Source organism: Muscardinus avellanarius (assembly GCF_963383645.1).
Source record: "Muscardinus avellanarius genome assembly, chromosome: 7".
Classification (NCBI taxonomy): Eukaryota; Metazoa; Chordata; class Mammalia; order Rodentia; family Gliridae; genus Muscardinus; species Muscardinus avellanarius.
In genome coordinates, this window is record NC_137793.1 from 24,613,031 (window position 1) to 24,622,706 (window position 9,676).

Genomic DNA, 9,676 nt, shown 5'->3' on the forward strand with positions numbered 1-9,676 from the left:
CTTGAGTGATGACGCATATTCCGGGGAGTCTGTTCACCTGGCATTTTCAGGAACCATGGGCTCCAGGATAATTTGTCATCGGGGTGTCATTATGAGGTCACGTGGGGGACCCCAGTAGCCTATGGAGTGGTTGAGGTTGATGAGTAAGCTGTCATCCCTCCTCTGCCCTCCCATGACACCCCAGCAGATTTCTATATGAGCCGAGTCCCAGGTGAGCGCAGTGGGGAAGATTTGCTTGGGGATGGCGGTGGGGGGAATGATGGGATGCGCATTGCTTTATTCTTTCTCTTGCTCCCTCAACTCGGAGGCCGGGATGCCCTCACGGGCCAGTAGTATCGGAGACCCTGAGAAGTGTTCACCTGCTTGGAAGAAGTGGGGTGAACACAGTGCCGGGAGATGGACCCACCCCTCCTGCCCGTGCTGGCTCCTGTTTTCCAGGCTGCAGTGCTGGGCAAAGCAGACCTCCAGCAGAGCTGGTGGAGATGCTGCTGCTCCTGACAAAGGTGTTTGCAGAGCACTCCGTGACCTGAGACACGCCTCTCCACAGTTGCCCTATTTGACATAATGTGACAAAGTACTGATGCAGCCAACTAGCAGATTCCCTTCAGAAGAAGGGCTTGTGCCCCTCTGCCCCACTCCCTCCCTCCCAGCTCCTCTTCTTGTTTCTCCCAGTCCTACTTTGCTTTCAACTTATTGCCAGTTTCTCTCGCGCTCTTAGATGTATGTCGATGATAACAGAGAGCATTTTCTTTAAGATGTGCCCTGCAGAGACAGGGAGGGTCTGGAAAGCCAGGCATCTTCAAGATGCAGATGAGTCTGCAATGACAGCCTTTCCGCTGAGACTTCTATTTTTTAATTTTATCTCTTCTTTTTTTTTTTTCTTCAGAAGGAAGTCTTTTTTCTAAAATGCCTCAAATCCATCGTGGTGGGGAAGGAGCCTGTGTGTAGATAAGGTCACTCAGTGTGCATTTCCTGCTGACATTAAATGGAATGTCTTTCTTGTCATTAGGATTATTGTGTAGGCATCGATTTTTCTAATAGCCTTTTATAAAAGTCCTCAAACAGTGTAGAAAAACTGAAATGACTTTATGGGTAGTGTTCCCCTGTCTACATGTGTTGACATCTTATTCTCCTTGGCTTTCTCGGGTGTCTTTCCATCCAGGCCCCTTCTGTACAGACACCCATCTGTGAGATTTGTGGTGCATTTGAGAACAAGCTGCCGACATCGGAGCACCCCCATCTGGACACCTGAGCGTGGGGGTTGTACACTTGAGTTCACCCTTTTCTCAGGACTATTTTGGACATAAGATAAAATATACAAATCTTTATGTGTTCTTTATGGACATCGGTTTCTAAGAATGGCATGTCTATTTGAGTCCTGTTTTCACTTTCTTTCTTACCTAATAGTTAATCCATTAAGTATAGCCAAGAACCCACTCTGTATCCCACTGGAAATCCAGAGCCTAGGTTCCTCCCTTTCTCAGGAGGAGAAGCCCCAAGGCCGTAGGTCCTCTGGAGTCCTGGCAGTGGGTGCAGCCCCTCCCCATCTCTCCACTCCTCCCCTCCTGCTGCAGGTGATTCTGAGCCAGTCCCCATTTTCTTCCATTACAACCTTGTCCAACCATGCTTGGCAATACTGTCTTACCACAGTTGTTCAATAATCGTGGACTTCAGCTGCCCACACCAACAGAGTTCCTTCTCAGTTTCTGAAGAGCTTGCTTTCTTGTTATCCCAGCCAGCCTTCCCTCTGGCTCAGCGGTAACCCCTAGTGTGATCATTCCCATTTCTCAGGTGGGGACACTGAGGCTTAGGGAGGGGAGTCTGGGCAGCTTGGGTCTGGATCAAGGCCTGCATGGCGCCGTACACTGAGCTCTTCCCGTGCTCCCACAGGACCTGCGCCTGTGTTGGACAGCCAGCCTGCGATGCGGTCACCGTGCATGTCACTAAGTGTGGCAACGACTCTCTTGGAGATGTGGTTAGGAACAATGCCGAGCTGACTGGTGGGTGCAGACGATGTAATTCGCTGCTCATGTGACAGGAAACGTGGGGCCTTGGCTTTGTAGTCCACAGACGCAGGTTCTGCAGCTTCAGGATGTCACTTACCAAGAGCAGACTGTCTTTGCATGCTTAACATTTGCCCGATGGGGCACATCCATAGTCCCATTTGACTCCCCTTTCTAGTGCCCACCATTATTTTCAACCTTGTTTTACAGAGGAGGAAGCTGAGGTACAGAGAAACAAGGTGACCTGCTCGAGGTCGTGTGGCAGAGGACCCCAGGCACTCAGATTCCGGGGCCTGCTTTCCTATCCATTGTGCTGCCTCCGTGTATTTGTGACCCGGGGAAAACCATGCATAGAAGTCACAACTGGATGCCTCTGGGCCAAATTTGGTCCACGTGGTGCTTGCTCTTTTCATTTGGATTGCCAACGCTTCAAAATGAAGAGCATAGAGCCGGGCGTGGTGGCGCACGCTTGTAATCCCCGCGCTTGGGAGGCTGAGACAGGAGGATCACACAGGTTCGAAGCCAGCCTCAGCTACTTAGTGAGGCTCTCAGCAACTTAGAGAGACCCTGTTTCCAAATAAAGTATAAAATAGATCTGGGAGTATAGCCTGGAGGTAGAAAGCCTCTGGATTCCACCTCCAGTACCATAAAAAAAAAAATGAAGAGCATATACATCGCTATATCTTTTTCTAGCTGACAAATCTGAACACATGGCTGATGCGGTCTCTGTTTGGGCACCAAGAGACTGGCTGGTGTCTGGTTCCCCACAGACCCCACCACGGTGTCGCCCTTCCCTGGTCACTTCCCATCCTGCCCACACCGTGGGATTTCTGACACCAGGGTCCCTCCTTCACTGTTTGCCTGGCTCCTGTGAGCACCTTCTTGCAGATAGAGCAAAGGCTAATGGCACAGGGAGCCCCTTCTTATCATTTCCCAAAGGGAACCATGAGTTGGACCATTTTCTATCTGTGAGATCCAAAGGTCGGGGTGTCCTCAAGAGAGTAAACTCACTTATGTACACAAGAATATTATGAAGGTGTTTCTTTCCCGACATGTCACAGACCAGTGGTTTCAGAGAGCAGGAACTTTGGCAGGTGCACGGGTTGCAGATAAGGTCATCGAGTTTTTGTTTCTTGCATTATTCTCCCCAGTTTTTATCTTCTTGGTAATTTTGGCTTGTAGCCTTATTTCCTTGTGGTGGCCAAGAGCAATGGGTTCCCCTAGGCATGTAGTTCATGCATCTCATCTCCAGGCTCAGATCTGAAAGCAGTCACATCATCGAGGAGACGTAACATTAACACAGCACTTTCCTAAGCTCAGGCCAGCAGTGAGGGTCAAGGTGATAGCCAGGCATTGGAAAATGTTTATGGTTATATGTCTGTTGTCATAAGAGTTAGCAAAATATAGCTAGAGTATCAAGTCTGTTTTTTTAAAAAAATTGGTTAAAACTGTAAGGAAGAGTTTTAAAACTTGATTTTAAGGGAAATAGAGAAGTAGTGAGTAGATACTACGCTAGGTGAGAAGTCAGAGCCACAGCACACCGTGGTGGTACACAAATGACAGAAATCTGGGTAGAACTGCACGGAGCCTCCACTACTGTCTCCATCCTCTTCAGGCCAAGCTTAGGCAGGAGACAGGGTGCCCCTTCCTTCTTCATTGCTTCACTTCCATCTCACTTCCCTTTCCTGAACACAAGAACCTTGACCCAGGTGTGGGATGGAGTGTAGAGAGTCCTGCTTGAAGCTTCTCCGAGGTTCTCTGTTGTCTCTGCAAATAGGCCCTTGCCTGGCCTTGAAGGCAGGAAAAGATTCCTTGTGCAGTGTTGGGGTACAGAACACAGAACACCCTGGCTGCTACGTGAATGGAACAGTCAACGCCAGTGTCCCGGGGAAGAGAGGAACAAGACAAACTCACCAAACAAAACCCTCATTAGTGAATATATTTAAGCAGGAAGTTGCCAAACACATGAATATGTTCCGAAACACACACCGTTAGGCCGTGGTGCTGTCGTGTGAACGTCAGTGCTACTTGCACACGCCTACGTGGTCTAGGTCAGTGAAGAAGCCTGTGAAGGAGATCTATGAGGCTGCCCCGTCATCACACGGAACACTATCCTATTCTAAACTTTTTTTTTTTTAATAAGTAGGAATACACTCCAAAATAATGCTTAAGAGCCTAGTGTTACACACGACATAAATGCTTGTGCTACACTTTGCTGTGACGGGCAGCACAGTAGGCTCATTCACGTGGGTGTTCCCAGAGTCACACGAGGAAGGTGTTGCAGGGACACGATGTCCCTGGGCAACAGGGCTCTCTGAGCCTCATTCTAATCGTGTGGGACCACCACAGCCTCTGTGTCCATCGTTGACCCAAACGTCGTCAGGCAGTGAGTGGCTGCACATGTGTGGACTGCAGCAGTTGGAAAGAAGGACCTGTGTTGAATTGAGCAAAAGAGCTCAGCTAAATTGATTCCTCTCCGAAGCCTCAGTTTTCTCATCTGTATGATTGGTAGGGAGAAAAATAATCTTTGACTTGAAGGTTGCTGAAAAGAAAAAAACAAGGCAGAGTAAGCGGCATGTCAGTACTCAATAAATGGCAGCCCAGGCGGCGAGGCTGATGATGAGGGCGATGGTGGCTGTGGTGGGAGGGCAGCAGGGCAGGGTCTTTCTCAGGTATCCTTACTGACTTTGGAAGAGGAGTGGGTCTCGCGGTTTCCTGCTGGAGCCTTTGTCTGTGAGAATGTCTCGACAGCGGGCGTAGCTTGTTGGCATTGCCACAGTCAGGCCCTGGGGCCACCACTTTCCTATGCCTTTATTTGGTCTGCAGGGACAGGGAACATTCTGTTCTGTTGGTCATAAGTCAAGATTGTGGGCAGCTCTGGGAACTTGGCAGCTCTTTAGGTTGGGTATCAGCCAGGGAGGACCAGCCGTGGCCCACTGGTTCACATGCAGGAGGAGCCCTCTCCCACCTGGCTCAGGCATGAACGCACAGTGAGAATTTGCTAAGACTCGGCCAAGGGTGCATGGGGGAGGGGGCACGTAAGCTTATTTCCTTGAATGGACATGGCTAGAATTCTTGCCAATATGATATTAGCACAAGGGACAGAAATGGGCAGAAGAAACTGTTGGCTTTTGCCGAAGAAAACTCCTTGGTGGAAATGGATTCTCTCTGGTGGGCTTTGATTTATCGCTCGGTAATTTTCTTTGACTTATGTAATAACCATATTTCTGAGGCCCTGTGCTTAATGTTTTGCCCTCATGGGGTCCTGCTGACCCTCCTTGGAGGTATGCTTCCCCTGGGACGGCCAATTCCTAAAGACAGTAAAGGATTAACCTGCAAATGTGCCTGCTATATGCAAATCAAGCCACCTAGAACTCACATCCCCAACACCTCCTTTGTTGGTATCCTGTACCCTGGGCCCTAATTACCCCAGGCTAGGTACCAGAAAACTAAGGACAACCTCAGACACCGCTAAAATTAATCAAACCAGACGAATCCTAAATCTGTTACCTTGGCTTGCCCCATACCTTTGCAGTAGAAACACAAAAGAAATTTTCTGCTGTTTTCCCTTGATACTTCTACCTTCCAACTGAACCCATGTGGTCCAGTTGACCTGCTGTGCTGTTCCTCTAATTTCTAGGGAATTGTAAGTAATGACTCCTTTTGCAACAGCCATTTTTATGTCTGTGTGTCTTATCACACCTGATTAAAACAAACCCCAGGTTCCTTTTCAACAACTTTGGTGCTTAACATTCTTCGGGTAGTGAACATTCCAAGAAGTAGGACCCAGGGGTTGACTTATTAAACTCATTGCCCACAAAAGTGGGGTATTGTCTTCCTGAAGAATCAGATAAACCATGTCCGAAGCCTGACTGTGACTGTTACCAGTAAGGAGACCTCAGCTTCTCAGTAAGAGACACAATCCTATGGTTGTCACGAGGGATCAGATAATCAGAGCATATTAACAAGGGATGGAAGTCTAGGGCACTTGTTTCTGGAGCTAATGAGAAACTAGGATGCTAACTGGGAAATGGCCTCCATTGGAAGTCAGATTTCAGGGGCAAGGAATCAGCTAACCCAATAGAAACCCCTGGTCTGATTATAGAAGACCACTTCTTTGGGGTTACACACATACTTACACCCATGCACACAGATCCATATACATAATATATATATATATATATATATATATATATATATTATATATATATGTAACATATATAAAATATATATGTAACATATATATATAATATATATGTAACACACACACACATATATATATATATATATATATATATATATATATATATAGTCACAGAGAGTTTCTGATTGTTTTTCTTCTGATTGTCCTCATCCATCAAAACCTAAAAGAGGCCCTCAGCCACTTTCCCCAAATTCCAAACAGGCTGTTATAGAAGTAAAGGGTAATCAAAGCCACACCTTGTCCCTAAAGAGAGATGTCTGGGGAGAGGAATGAATTTTTGAGGGCCCCATATAGGTAGCTTTGGGTTCTTGGCTAAATGGCATGGGGGATATTGCATGAATCCTCAGGGTTCCCCAAAGTCTACTGTACTGCTGTTTAGAAGTGGGATCTGAATCACTGGGAATGTGCCTTTGAAGGGGATGTAGTGACCAAGGCCCTTCCCTCCTCCTCGCTTCTCTTCTGTCATGAGGTGAGAAGCCTCCTCTGTCATGAGCCTCCCGCTGTCAGACTGCTTCTACAAGGCCCAGAGTGACAGAGCCAGGTGATCATGGATTAAAACCTCTGAAACTGTGAGCCAAAATAAAATTTCCTCTTTATAGGTTGCTCATCTCAGGTATTTTGTCACAGTGATGGGAAGCTGACTAACACAGGAGCCATGGATGGTATCAGGAAAGGTACAAGTAACACTGAGAATCATTGTAAAGTAAAACACTGTTAACTTGAACCATTGTAAGTTAGAGTTTGGCTATAGTTCTCAGTCATTTTATCACAGCTGTGGATGTAACTTCTGTGCCATCAAAATTTCCTGACACCACAAAGCTCTCCCTGATACTGTCTCTTGATGTACTCATGCATAACCAGCCTGACCTATGGCCACTGCTGGTCTGCCTTCCATCTCTGTGATTTTGTTATATTGGGAATATGGGATAAATGAAATCATACAGTATATGATCTTTTGAAGTTGGCTTATTTCACCCAATTGAATGCCCCTGAAATCCACACAAGCTAGTGATTTTAACAAATTGCCTCTTACTGTGGTTGCAAAGTATCCCAAGGTCTGCATAGATGTCATTTGTTTAGTTACCCACCTTCTGAAGAACATTTTGGTTTTTTCTAGTTTGGGATTCTTGCAAATAAAGACTCTATAAGCATTCATATAAGGATTTTTCCATGGATGTAAACTTTTGTGTTTTTTGGATAAATGCCTAGAAGTGTGACCACCAAGTCGCATGCCAAGTATATCCTTAGTTTTGAAAAACTGCCAAACTATTTCCAGAGTGGCTCTACTATTTACATCCCCACCAGAAAGTGTGAAACCAGCTCCTCCACAGCCTCATCAGCATTTGATGTTGTCACTTTTTAAAAAATCTGTTATAATAGGTGTCTGCTGATGTGGTCTGAATTTGCCTTTCCCTAGCAGCTAGTGACGTTGAACATCTTTCCATGTGTTTACATGCTATCTGTATACCTTCATGATGAAGTATGTCTTCATGCTTTTCAGAAAAGGTTTTGGGAATTTTTTTTTTTTGGTATGCTTTGCAATTTAGTAATAAAAAATGAAATTGAGCTCAATTTGAAAGATCAGCAAAATAAAATGGTAAATCCTGGTCTTAGTGTGGTTGTCAAAATTAAAAGCAGATGCTGGTTTTTATAATGTACAGTCTCCAAGGGGAATTAGGGTGCTTAAAATAAACACCAATGAACATGGTATGGTAATGCAGGCATTTACTAGGTAATAACTATCACCAGCGTAGGCTTAAGTTTTAAAATTGTTAAGTTCTTGTAGTTAGTCTAGGTCACAGCCATAATGAATGTTTCTACTAAAGATATCCATGGGCCAGCCACCTCATGTACAGTTTTTAATGTACCATCTCCTTTACTTTAATTCTCGCAGATGGCAAAACTGAGGTTCAAGGAATGAGATTTGTCTAGTCACTAGCAGGAGGTTTTGAGCCCAGGCACATGTGATTTTAAAGCCCATGCTCCCTTTTGATGAGACACCTCCTATTGAAAGAGCTCCTCCCCTCTGGTTCCTCTGCTCTGGCCCATCTCCTGCTGGAGATAGCCACTTCCTCCTCAGGCACCACCTGTTGTCCCAAGCTCACAGTTCTGTACATATTTCAAATGCTGCTATTGGTCCTAGCGGGTGCTTTGTCTGTTAAGCACAGGGCATTTTCTTCAGAAGCCAGGTTTACACTGATGGATGCTCTGGCTGGTCACTGGGCAGACATATCACCATCAGACATCTCCCTCTGGCAAGCCTCAGTATGTTCTTGCTGGTGCATGCATCTAACCTCCAGAGTCCTTTGGGATGAGATGCTGCCAATCAGAAGTAAGGCATATGTATTTGATGATCTGCACGATCCAATCTCAGTAGGAAACAGGTGGCACTCAGAGGAGAGTTTAAAATAGAACATGGGCAAGGCTGAGGGGATGGACAGGCACTGCCCCTAGATCTTCAAGGGCAGGAAGAGGGGAGGGGGTCCTGGAGCCTGCAGTGAGGTAGGTGGGGTGGGACATGACTCCTTTGGCTAAACCAATGAGGGGCTCAGGACGGGAGGCAGGTGATATGGTCCTTAGAGACTTGCCTTTGGGAAGATGGTGGAGTGTTGGGGAACACGGTAGGTTGAAAAACGGCTTCCCCCACATGGCCATAGCCTAATCTCCAGCCTTTGTGGGTGGATATGATAACAGCAGCTGTTATCAGGGGGACATGGGATGGAGTGAGTTGGAGACTTGATAACAGAATCAAGAAGTGGGGGTGATGTGAGGAAGGGGTCATGAGCTTAAGAGCAGGGCGTCATGAGCTTAGGCATGGCGGCGCACACCTGTAATCCCAGTACTCGGGAGGCTAAAACAAGAGGGCTGTAGATTTTAGGACAGTCTCAGCAACTTAGCAAGACCTTGTCTCATAAAAGAAATAAAAAGGACTGGAGGTATAGCTTGGAGGTAGAATGGCCCTGAGTTCAATCCCCAGTGCCAAAAATAAACAGACACGCAAGTGAGCTCAGAAAAGTAGGTGGCCTTTGGAAGCAGAAAAAGGCATTTGTTGCTGCCTCCTCACGTGGCAGGAGGGTGGAAGGGCAAGAAGGACCAATTAGTGCCTGATAAAAGGATTCAGCCCTTTTATCAGGCACTAATCCATTCAGAAATGCTTGGTTCTCATTTCCTAACAACCTCTTAATACTTTGCCTCTTAATACCATCACACTAGGGACTAGATTTCAGTCTAAATTTTGGAGGGGTCACATTTAACTCATAGCAAACCAACCAACCAACCGCTATATATCATAGAGCTTGCCCCCTTCAGAAACTGCTAGATCTGGAGCCCACACGGATTGATGAGGCCCTCCCCTTCCCTGTCTCTCAGATCCGCTACCATCTCATTAGCTCCGAGACAACTCTAGGCTTGCATGGTACCAGCTAAGTGGCTCAGCGCAGAGGGAGAGTGTCTTTCCCAATAATTTTAA